The following is a 12756-nucleotide window of genomic DNA, read 5'->3' as shown; positions in this document are numbered from 1 at the left end:
TGAGCCATGTCCCCAGCCCTTTTTGCTTCAGTTACTTTTCATATAGGGCCTTGTACTTTTACCTGGGGCTGGCCTCAGACTGTGACTCTCCTACCTCTGCCTCCCACATAGCTGGGATTACAGGCCCCAGCCTCAAAGTTTTTAATGGTTGTTTCCTTGGATTGGTAGAGAACAATCAATACAAGATAGTATTGATTGATACTATCTTATATATGGGTACTCTCTCAAGACAAGTACAAGTACTTTTTAAGATTCAAATTTAAGGAAAAGCAAAACTATTTTTAAAAGTCACTTTTATCAACGCTAAGGAGCACATGTGAAAAAAATTTTAAAGTCACTTTTAAATGATTATTGAAAAACAAAATAACTTTGAAAAATTAAATACAGCTATCACATATTTGTGTGATTAATAACCTAAATCTTATTTTCCATAAGTATCGTTTCTAAAATATAACCAAGAGTGGGTGATAATTCACCATAAGAGATGATACTACATTCAAGAAACATAATTTCACTTCGTGAAACATTCACCCCAACTCCAGGCCTGTAGTAAGCACTCATTTAGCTCAGGGACTATTTGTGGCTCTCTGCATTTTCTACTGCCCTTGTGTTTTGGTGAGACCCACAAGTTAGTAGCAGCCTATGGGTTGGGAGGTGAGAGTAAGTACAAGAGTCTCCAGAACTCTTTTCTTTCTGCCGTTGCCTAAATCCCACAGTGAGGATAATGACAACAGGGACCAGAGCCACCCACAACCCATGGGAGTCATCCAGGGTGAGTGAGGAAAAAGGTTCTTGGTGCTTTAGACTGTGAGATTTGGGGCTCATTGTTACCCCACAGAGCAGACTCTATGCAACTGTTACAGGCTCCATATAAGATAATTTTAATTTTTTTAATTCTAAGATAATTTTTTTAATTTACTACTTTGGAATAATGCTTAAAAGCCAAAATTAGTGCATAATTTCTCTGAACTACAGACTTTTTAAGGAAAGCATGTTACCTTTGACTACTGTTGCCTATGGTGTTGACCCCACCTATTTCACCACGGACTGCTACTCTTTGGCTCTCCTTTGACTACAGGGTAAGTGGTGTCATTTCCAGTGGTTTTATTCTCAGTAGTTTCATTTCTATTCTGGGTTTCTCAAGAATGTGGGAGCAAACATATCCAAATGGACAAGAGTATTGATAAGAATAGGCAGGCCTGGCTTTCTGTCACATCTTTGTAAGACACCAGCTGGAAACCTGGACCATCCTACATAGCTCCATACTTAACATGGGAAGAATGTGCTTGCACAAAGCTTGGCGTGTAGTGAAGATTAACTGGCTCACAGTAAACCTCCTCTGGCCTGTCATTAGAAATTATTCAGAACAGAGCCTTCTCTGGGACATTCAACCCCCATTGCATAGCTCTGTTCCTGGCCAGGGGTGACTACTCCCATGATGCATTGGCAGACAATATTTTTTGAAATGAATCAACTCTTCCTCTTTCCCCACTTCAGGGCTCATCAGCTAATTCCATCTCTTAGGTTACAGATCCCTGCTGGGGCACTTTTTAGATACAAACATTCAATTTCATTTTTAAATGAGAATTTTGTAGCCCATAAAAATAATTCAAGTACACCTAGGAGACTCTCCCTCTAGTTTCCCCCCACAGGAGGAGGCTTAGGAGCTATAAAGGAGTGAATCAGGCCAGAGGTCGAATTCCAGTTCTGCCCTTAACTGTGACCTCTGGCAAGTGCATAAATTCTTCAATGCACAACTTCTTATCTCAAAAGGAGTAATAATACCTAAGCTCATATGTGGTCAAAATGACAGAGCACACATGCCAAAACAATGCCTAGAATACAGCAACCGCTCACTTTTAAAAAGAAAGAAAAATCTTAGTTTCCTTCCCATGCTGTGCTTTTACCTTTTTGACATGGTTTATTAAATTTTAAATTACTGTGAAGACAGTGATGCTTTCAAGATGGACTGTGTCAACAACCTCTCTTTCTCAGAGTTTCTTCTATTCCCTTTTGTATTGAGAAAAACATTTCAATTCCATTTGAATTTTAAGCTTAAAATTCTTTGCAAAAGCAACTTCCATTTAGGTTGGCTTCTTCTTAGTTATTCACTTAAATTGAAAACTATTAAAATTTTGTTTGATTTTTATGTCTTCTGTCCAAAAGAAGCAGAATCCATTGACCAAAAGAAAGTCAGTTGATTCACAATAATTCTTGTCAAGATGCATAAGGACGCAAATTGACTCATCCATTAATTCATTGGCTCTTATTGAGTGTTACTTGGCTTGATAGGTACAGTGATGAACAAGAAAGGCAAAAGATCCACCTTAATGGAACTTACATGCAAGTGGAGGAGACAAGCTCATATTTGACTTAAAGAACAATAAAGGCCGGGCATGGTGGCATACAGCTGTAATCTCAGCTATGCAGGAGGCATAGATAGAAGAATCACAGTCTGAGACCAGCAGGCAAAAACACAAGACCCTATCTGAAAAATAACTGAAGCAAAAAGGGCTGGGGCATGGCTCAAGTGGTAGAGCACCTGCCTTGCAAGTGAAAGGCCCTGAGTTCCAAACCCCAATATTGCCAGAAAAAAAAAAGAGGATACGTAAAGAGTAATAGAGGGTGCAACTTGAGAATCAGGAGACAGTGTTAGAGATGATGCCATTAGCTAGTGCATAAAGACCTGGAGATGCAACTTTCCTGGGAGAGGGACAAGGCAGGGAAAGAACTGAGGCAAAATGAGCCTGCCAAGAACAGAAAGACAGACAGTCACAACCAGTCCAGTTAGATCTCTGCAATCCACACTGAAGAACTTGGATTTGACTTTATACTATGAAGCCTTTAGAGGATTCCAAGCAGGAGAGTGATATGACCTGACTTACATCGTTAAACAATCGCTCAAGTTTCTGTCTGAGAATGCACTACAAAAGAACAAAAGTGGAAACAGGTGATGTGTTAGGAACGCTATAGCTCCAGAGAGAGATGAGAGAGAGGAGTCTAGCTCAGACTGGAATGCTGTCAGAGAAAATAAAGGTGGTCGTATTGGACCTCTATGTGGAAGATGGAGCTAGTAGTTACTTCCTGAGCAACTGAACATGGGATGGGACAGAAAAAAAACTAGAATTAAGGACATTATCTAGACTTTTGGCCTGAGCCATTGTGCGGTATGCAGCACCATTTACTGAAAAGGATAAAAGTGGGGGGCAAGTAGGTTTAATGAGAAAGTCAGTGACTCTGTTTCACACACGGTAACTTTGAGATGAGAGGAGGCAGTGGGATCTGTAGGTGTGGAGGTCAAGGGAGGAATCTGGTTGGAGTTGTATTTGAGATTCACCAGAAAAGGACTTCCAGAGCAAAGGTAAAGATGGGAAGAAGACTGAAGAATGAGCACTCATCCTTCACAGGTGAGGAGGAAAAAGAAGAGTCATCAAAGATGGACTTAAGGTATCTGGTGTGGTGGGGAAAATCCAGGAGAACTTGGGGTCCTGGGTCCAACATAAGCATGTATCTCCAAGGAAGCCACACAGTCTGGGGAACTATTATTTTTAGGGTTGGAAATATAAAGAAAGAGCCACCTGCTAAAAGATAGAGATTTGACTCTTCCTTTGTCATAGCAGATTGGGATTCACAGAAATGGGTCCATTCTTCCCATTAAATTTTTTGCTGTTGTTTGTTTGCTTGCTTGCTTGCTTGGGTTGTTTATTTGTAGATAAGGTCTCACTTTGTAGCCCAGGCAGCCTCAACCTGGAGATTGTCCTGCCTCAGTTTCCCCAGTGCTGGGATTATGGGTATTTGCTAGTATACTCTGCCCACAATTAAGTATTGACATTCCCTTAACCCCATCTCTCTTCAGCCCAAACTGTCATCTGTCACCAAAATAACCTCAGCCAACTTGGATCACAAATCTAGCTTCCTAAACAGACCAAATCAGTTTTGTGGATCCAAACAAGTCAGCTGAATCCACAGTAAACCATCATTTCAATGACTTACTTGAAAGTCACTGATTTGTCTGGAGGGAAATGATGTGGAACAGCTGGCTTCCTCGGGAACAGGCCTAAACAAGCCTGAGCTGTGAGACACAGAGGCCTCTTTCACAGAGAAAGGAGAATCCTACAGAGATCAAAGCACTAGGGCCATGAGGCAGTGAAAAAATGCATCCGAAGGTCAAAAGAGCTGGAAACATGAATGCTTTGGAACTCAGCAACTGTTCTCTCAAAAGTGAATATGAGGTGGCAGAAGTGATTTTGAAGCAGATTAACTAGTATCTAGGAACTGCGACTAGCCAATAAAAACATTTGGAGTCAATAAAATCCTTACAGATTGCTAGCTGTTAAAAACAATATTTACCTTATTGTCACCTATAATTAGGGATCAGGGTTATGTCAAGGCAGAAAAGTGTTTTGTTACATGATTTATGACACACCTATATCATCTGACATGTGGAGATCAGTCATGTTTCCTGAAATATAGATCATCAGTCAAATCTCCCAGAACATATTACAAAATGAAAAAGAAATGACTTTTTAAGAAGTGATATATTGTCCAGTCTTGTAGCCCCTAATGGTCCAGAAGAGTTCAAGGCCATGTGCTCTGACATTCATAGCTCCATAGTTTTTATTTATATGACAAAATAGAAGCTGTACCTCTTCACTTCAATTTTCTCTTCACCTGTATGATATTAGCATGCAGGAATTATTTATACAGGTGTTTGGTATCAAATCAATTTACAACAGCTCACAGTCTTAATCACAGAGGGAAAAGTTAGCACTGTTAACAGGCGAAAGCTGCACTTAGAAATGTAACAAAAAAATTACACCAAACAGAATTTAATAACTGATTTTACAATGCCTTTGCTTCCTGATGTTTTATTGTTCTGTTGCTCACCTACTTTTTAAAAGTTGGGGGTGTAGAACAAGGCTCTCTCTGGTTTGATCCCCAGCACAGAAAAAAAAGAATTGAGAGCTCTCAATAGTCTATCAACTTTTTAACTTACTTTTATTTATGTATACTTGCTTTCGTATAAATAATTTATAGTATAAAAAATAATATAGTATAACAATTTATAGCATAAATAAAATATAGTTTTGTCTATATGACAAAATAGAAGTTGTTCCATATATTCTTGCGGTCCCAAGGATAAAACCCAGGGCCTGATACCTGCTGGGTAAGTGCTCTACCACTGAGCTAGATTCCCCAACCCTAAATCTGCTGTATTTTAGGCCACGGAATGAACCCCAAACTCTCTCTGGCCTCATAAACACTACACCTTCTCCTAAACTCCATTAACAACAGCGTCGATGACAGTAATCATAGCTCACATTTTGAAAGCATTTGCTGTAAGTTTATTATTTGCTGTAAGAGTTTATTATTAAACTCTTGGGAATAATTTCATCCTCATAACTACCTCATAAGACAAATACTACCTTAAATTCCCCCCTCCAGCCATTATACATAGAGGGCAGAGGTATAAATTCATAAATTTTTCAAGGTCACAGAGTAGAACAAAGTACAGCTGGGGTTTAAACCATGCAGCCTGACATCTAACACTTGTTTACTTACATCCCTTAAACTTGCCTGCTCCCTGCATTCTTCTCTACCCTACTTCTTGAATACCCTCCTCCAAAGAAATCCAGTCAAAACTATTAGATGCCACACCTTCCTTGATGCCTTTTTGGCAACTCCTATTGAAATGACCCCTGGTCTTCCTTGGAGACCATGTGGCATTTTTCCTCAGACCTTCCTGTCTCCCTGATGACTTCAATTATATTCTCCCTTTATTGATTTCTGCTTTTTTGTTTGTTTGTTTGTTTTTGTTTTTTGAGGAGAGGGTGATACTGGGGTTTGAACTCAGGGCCTCACGCTTGCTAAGCAGGCGCTCTAACATTTGGTGCTGGGGTTCTTGACATAAACCACTGAGGAGTCTGTAAACCCTGAGTCCCCCCGATGGGGGGGGGGTTACCCCTGTATCCCAGACAGCACTTAGCAGAGACCCTGGAACATTGAGAGCTCTTACAAATGTGTTCCCTTAATGGGCTCTTTCTTCCTTGTATTGGTCTGAATTTTCTTGGGTTGTAAAACAAAAATGGAGTCTCAACCTTCAGGTATTTTATTAGGTTGCCTGGTCGTGCGTTATGTCAACCTCAACAACAAGTGGGAAAAAGCCAAGAAAGTATTCCCATAGTCAATAAAGTAAGTCATTTCAGGGAAAAAGGTAACTATATGGATTGACAGTTGTCACCTAGCACTGTCTAGGTACATATCTGAATTAGATGTGCTTTTTCCTAAGAGTTTAGAAACAGAGTTAAACTTTACCATTCCATGAGAGTATGGGATTTTCTTTTAAAATGAAGAAGACCAACCAAAGGACGTGGCTAAGTAGTAGAGTACTTGCCTGGCATGCATGAGGTCCTGGATTCAATTCCCAACACAGGAAAAAAGAAAAAAAGGGGGGGGAGGGGGAAAAGGAGAAACCAGACTTTTACTTTAGGATGTTCATCCCTCCAAAAGACTGTGTAACTCTGTGGCAGTTGCCTGAGTAGCTAAGGTACCAGGTGTCTCTGATGTTGGTTTGGAAGGTTCAGGTTACCAAGAAAAGAGAAGGCTCTGGTTTCCTTGACAACACAGGAAACTCAGGGCTATGGCATGCTTGATTCTCAATTCCCTTTCAAAGGCTTGGAAGATCTAGTACCATTTTATCAGAACTACATGCCTTGTTCTTAGGAACTCTTGTTCCTAGCATAGATTAAAACTCCACAAGAAATGTTTTTCAGGATAAATATATCCTTTGTTTCCTGGATAAGGTTACACAGCTTCAAAAACTCTGATAAGGCAAGACTCCTATCTTGAATTTCCTGGGTTGGTTATCTCCAGTACCCAAGGTCCCTGAATAATAATCCCAATTCTGTTCCAATTTGCCCTGGTGAGATGACATATAATGCAGTTTCCATCTTTTTAAAAGCGTGTTACAATTAGCTTTGGCCTACTGTAAGATGCCAAACAGCTTATTCTTCATTAAACGTAAAAATGCCAAGAAATAGTCATTTAAAGGATCAAATTCTTTCCATAGGAATATAGTAGTCACTTGCTGCTGCTACCAGGGGAAACAGATACCCTGAAACTCTGTCCTACCCCACACTCCCTGTCCCGGCCACTCTCTCACTCCTGCCTGAGTCTTTTCCAGCCCCTGGCAGGCTCACTGGAAGGACCTAGCTGCAAGACACCCAAACCCAGTATCTCCAGAGTACTGCTCCCCTAAATGCTGGGGGACTGCCCTTTAATCCTCTCCTCACTCCACCCCCATCTTCCAGAATCCCTGGGGTTCAACCCATCCTCCTTGGCACTGCTGTAAGAAACCTGATCTTAGCCAGTCACATCCAAACTCAGAACAGAATTTCTGTTAAAAAATGTCACAAGCAGTAATTAATATCTATATTCCTATTAGTAAATGCAATTCTGAACTAAACAGAATTTTATAGAGCAGCCTAACTACTCTTACATACCTAATATCACCCTCTCTTCAGGAATGTTTTCTAAGTACAAATCAACTAACTTACAAACTCTTGGACACTAATAGATTGAAAGGCTGGATTCTACCTATATTTCTAGCTTTTCAATGCACTTTACAAATTGGAGATCTTTTTGCTAATTTAGGATCACAGATTCATTTTGAATAGAAACACAGTCTGAAGAAAACCAATCATGTTTTGCTAAAAAAAAGAAAAAAGGTCATTGTGTTTGATGTGCTAAATATAAAAATACCATTGTCATCACAAGTTCTTACTGGATTTGGGTTCTAAATTTTTTAATTTATAACAAATGCTATTACAGTCTCATAATATGAAATAATTTCTCATCTTAGTTTTTTTGGTTTATGAAAAGTAAACACAGGCCCAGAATACATAGTAACATTTCATCTCTTAGTTCTTGCTGGTTATAATAAGCAAGAACAATTGTGAAGTAAGAAGAAAACATTCATAAGATTGTTTGGGAAAAAGGGGAAGGACATTCATTTTCACAAGCAGAACAGGGAGAAAAGAAACAGTACCGAACTGTCTACAATTTTAGTGTGTTGGGCATTTTTTTTTTTTTTGTGAGTCCTGTTTTCTGGGTTTTCACTATCATAAATTCCTGCTTCTTCTGTTTCTTTGTCTTTATCAACTTCATGGATTTGTGGAAAAGGAGTTCTTCCCGGATTGAAATGTTTCTTTATCCTTTCATGTGTCTTTTTCTTGCCATGTTTCCAAGAATATATCCCAATTTTAGGTTTGTACCTCTCAAACCTGGAATGAGCAACTCCTTCAAGAGTCTAGAAGCTAGAAAACTCTGATATCAGGAAAAAAGAGAGAGAGAGAGAGAGAGAGAGGAGCAAGAGGCTGAGCCCGTCTGAGCCACAGCACCGAGCTGCCAGAGAAACGAGCTTGTTCAGAACCCCCAGGCTGTGTTCCCCAACTGTACATCTGAAGCTGCTCTTCCCACACATTTGGAAACATCAGGGCTCCTGGAGGATGGGTTGTTTTGCGATGCTGTCCCACCTGTCACTAACACAACCATGGCTGACATTCCTGCCTTCATGTTGGAAAAAATGTTCTCAATGTTGTCAAAATTACAACAAATTTAATTGAAAGTCTCAGTTGGCTATCTTTGCAATTCAAGAATTGAGCAACATCTTATTCTGCACAATAGAATGAATGTTTCCAAGAACTGTGCAGGGGAGTGTGGTTTTATCAGTAGAAAAAGGGCTGAGGAATGCAGAAACAGAGAACAAAAGGCAGATTGGTTGTTTCAAAGTTACTGTCCTTGTAAGAATGGAACAATAGAAAAGTAACTGATTGGTTGGCATCAGGTGACCTTTTTGTAAGGATTAAGATACAGTTTCATTATCACACTTACTGAAGCTGGCCTGCCTGGGAATTTGACTGTCATCTCTCATTCTCCCAAATTCCCATGTCAGATAAACATCTTGGTTTCAGTTTGTTCATGTGGAACTTTAGCATGAGTGACTCCATTTTAGTTTGGTCTGTTGGGCCTAGTGCAGGAGCTCAAACCAAAACAGTGGCCTCCTACAAATGTTATTTAAGTGTATTTGTTTCCCGTTCTGTGGTTTATGCTTCACTTTCATGTTCAATACAAGAAGTCAATTGCTTAGAAGCTAAAGAACGAGCAAGGTCCTGGGTAAGGAGCCTCCTATTCCTACAGGGAAGTGAAACTAAAGGGGCATTGGAGTTCAGTGTGGCCAACAAGATGATGAAAATGCTATCTAGCATTAAAGAGGAACTAAAAGATACAAAGCCTGTGATGTTTTGTGAAATGAGCTGATTCTTTACAGACCTAGGATCCCACCTCTGTCACAATGCAGCTCAGTCCTTGCGTTGACCTCCCTCTCATCTATGCAATATCCTGTTGTATGGGCTGCGCCCTGCACAACTTGTTTGGGCAAGTAGAGGAAAGAAGCACGTGTGCTTCTAATCGTATAGGTAGCTTGTATTTACCAATTGTTTGGGGCACTTCAAAGTAAAAAACGGTTAAAAGACTGATGTTTTTTCAAGCCAGGTTAGAGAAATTGCTAACTTGTCCAAACCTTTAACTAAGGAAGCTTTTAACCTAGTCATAGGCTGAGTGGCAAATGGAATGTTAACAAGCAAAGGCTAGAGGAGGGAAGAACAGACAGAAAAAGCAACAATGAACCCTGAGGATATCCCTGTCATGGGAAGTCAGGCAGGCTACTTTTTTTGTGGCAAGGTTTTGAGCATGTTTCTTATCTTAAAAGGGTCTCAGACTTCCTCCACCCATGTTTTTTCCACAATGCACACCTGAAGAAATGAATGATCAAGGCATCTGATAAGAAAACTGATTGCTACACTCTGATGAGTCTATTACAGGAAGTGCCAAGTGAGTGAGATTAAAACCACTGTCGCCATCCATTGAAGATGTCCAGCCTGGGGCAGGAGCCATGGGCACAGCTCAGTAGTAGAGACATGCTTACATGTGTGAGGCCCTGGCTTCAGTCCTCAGTACCACAATTTAAAAAAAAGAAAAAAAGTTCAACCTGGTTATCAAAGAAATTACCAGTTTGTCAACCTGCGGGGACCAAGCGTGACCTAAACTTTTTTGTAGACAGGCTTTCCTGGGTGAATTGTCATTAATTTCTTCTTGATTTAGTTTAAGGGGGAGGGGTTGTTATTTTGTTGTTGTTGTTGTTTGGGGGTTATTGTTATTGTTTGCGACAGGGTCTCCCTAGGTAGCCCAAGCTGGCCTCAAACTCCTTTTTTGTTTTGGAGGGGGGGACGGTACTGGGGTTGGAACTCAGGGCCTCGTGCTTGCTGGGCAGGTGCTCTACCACTTAAAACACATACCCAGACCTTATTTTTAACTTTTAACTAAAAGAATTACAGCTAGATGTGGTGATACAAGACTATAATCCCAGCACTTAGGAGGTGAAGGAAGCAAAATCCTGAGTTTGAGGCCAGCCTGGGCTACATACTAAGACCCTAACTCAAAAATAAATAAAATAATAAAAGTTAGCAGTCCTCTATCCTGCCTTTCAACTCTTCCCAAATCTTGAAAGTCACAAATTTCAACTCCTTAAGCACTTATTCTTATTTTCTTATTCCTAAATTATATACTTCTGCTATTACATATTGATTTCTCAATATTTGACAGTTTCTATTGGCTTCCTGCTAAGGTCTCTAAGGCGGAGCTCTCATACACCATCTCCACTTTCCCACTCTATCAAGATAATTCCATCACTCAAGATAACTCTATCATAAATTCTAGTTAAACCAGCATTTTATTTTTTTTTTCATTTTTCTTTTATTATTCATATGTGCATACAAGGCTTGGTTCATTTCTCCCCCCTGCCCCCACCCCCTCCCTTACCACCCACTCCACCCCCTCCCGCTCCCCCCCTCAATACCCAGCAGAAACTATTTTGCCCTTATCTCTAATTTTGTTGTAGAGAGAGTATAAGCAATAATAGGAAGGAACAAGGGGTTTTGCTGGTTGAGATAAGGATAGCTATACAGGGCATTGACTCACATTGATTTCCTGTGTGTGGGTGTTACCTTCTAGGTTAATTCTTTTTGATCTAACCTTTTCTCTAGTTCCTGGTCCCCTTTTCCTATTGGCCTCAGTTGCTTTAAGGTATCTGCTTTAGTTTCTCTGCGTTAAGGGCAACAAATGCTAGCTAGTTTTTTAGGTGTCTTACCTATCCTCACCCCTCCCTTGTGTGCTCTCGCTTTTATCATGTGCTCATAGTCCAATCCCCTTGTTGTGTTTGCCCTTGATCTAATGTCCACATATGAGGGAGAACATACGATTTTTGGTCTTTTGGGCCAGGCTAACCTCACTCAGAATGATGTTCTCCAATTCCATCCATTTACCAGCGAATGATAACATTTCGTTCTTCTTCATGGCTGCATAAAATTCCATTGTGTATAGATACCACATTTTCTTAATCCATTCGTCAGTGCTGGGACATCTTGGCTGTTTCCATAACTTGGCTATTGTGAATAGTGCCGCAATAAACATGGATGTGCAGGTGCCTCTGGAGTAACAGTCTTTTGGGTATATCCCCAAGAGTGTAAACCAGCATTTTATATGTACACTCTTTTGAGTGTAGGAATACTATTTTATTTCATGGCCAGGTAGTGTGCAATGATTGCATTTCCTTTCTTAAATTATTAGTCTTTATCAACTAATAATTGACTCTGGCTTTTATCTTACCTAATAGAAGGTAATCTCAATTCAGCAATACAGATCAGTTATCCAAAAAAGAAAGCTAATTTTTGGCATGCCTGGGTTGTGGTCTGAAATTTTATATTCATTCTACCTATGTGCAAAGCAAAGAAATGTTGAGGTTTAACAAGAATAAATACCTTGCCTAAATTCACACAGCTGTTAAGTGGTAGTGTGGGATTAAAATTTAAGACTGTTGCCTTTAGATCTTTGTTCTTGACAACTGGAGATAATGCCAATAACTAGCCATAATTTTCCAATGGGCCAATCTCATGCTGAAGAATCTGGTTGCCTTTAAACTAAAGGTTCTCAAACTTCAAAGTGTGTAAAAATTAGAAACTGTTAAAACAGTTTCCTGTACCCCATCCTTAGATATTCTCATTCAGTAGGTTGGATTGCTCAAAGAATTTGCCTTTCCTACCAGCAGCATACAGATAAGGTGATGTGGACGCTGCTGGTCCAGAATTACTCTGAGAACTACTAGTCTCATGAAACAGAAACTCACAAGGATAATGAAAGACAGAACTGTAAAATAGGTACAGTGTGTGTGGGAGGGTGTACTTGTGGGAGGGGGAAGGGTGAATGAATGAGCTTAAGGTAAGGGTATACTTCATATACTTCTATGAAATAGAACAATGAAGCCTCTGGCAATTGCTTTAAGTGAGGTGGGGAGGGGGCCAAGGGGGAAAGACGGTGGGGGAGATCTAACCAATGTATAATATAAGCCTATTTGGAATTGTCACAATGAATCCCCCTGTACAATGAATATATCCTAATTTTTTAAAAAAAGAGAAACTACTGAGCAATAAAAAGGAACACACCATGAAAAAAAAAAAAAAGGAAAGAAACTCCCAAGGACCAGTCACCCTCCCAACTTGGCCACAGCCATTTCATCCTGAACTGCAGAAGAACGCATAAGCCACTGCCCAGTCCCGACCCTACCTCACACCATTCTCCAAAGGCCCTACCTGAGCCATGCAGCCCATCAGAAGGAGGAAAAATAATAACAATAATTCCTCC

This window comes from Castor canadensis, chromosome 15 (genome assembly GCF_047511655.1).
Source record: "Castor canadensis chromosome 15, mCasCan1.hap1v2, whole genome shotgun sequence".
In the NCBI taxonomy this organism is placed as follows: domain Eukaryota; kingdom Metazoa; phylum Chordata; class Mammalia; order Rodentia; family Castoridae; genus Castor; species Castor canadensis.
This window is presented reverse-complemented; position numbering follows the sequence as displayed.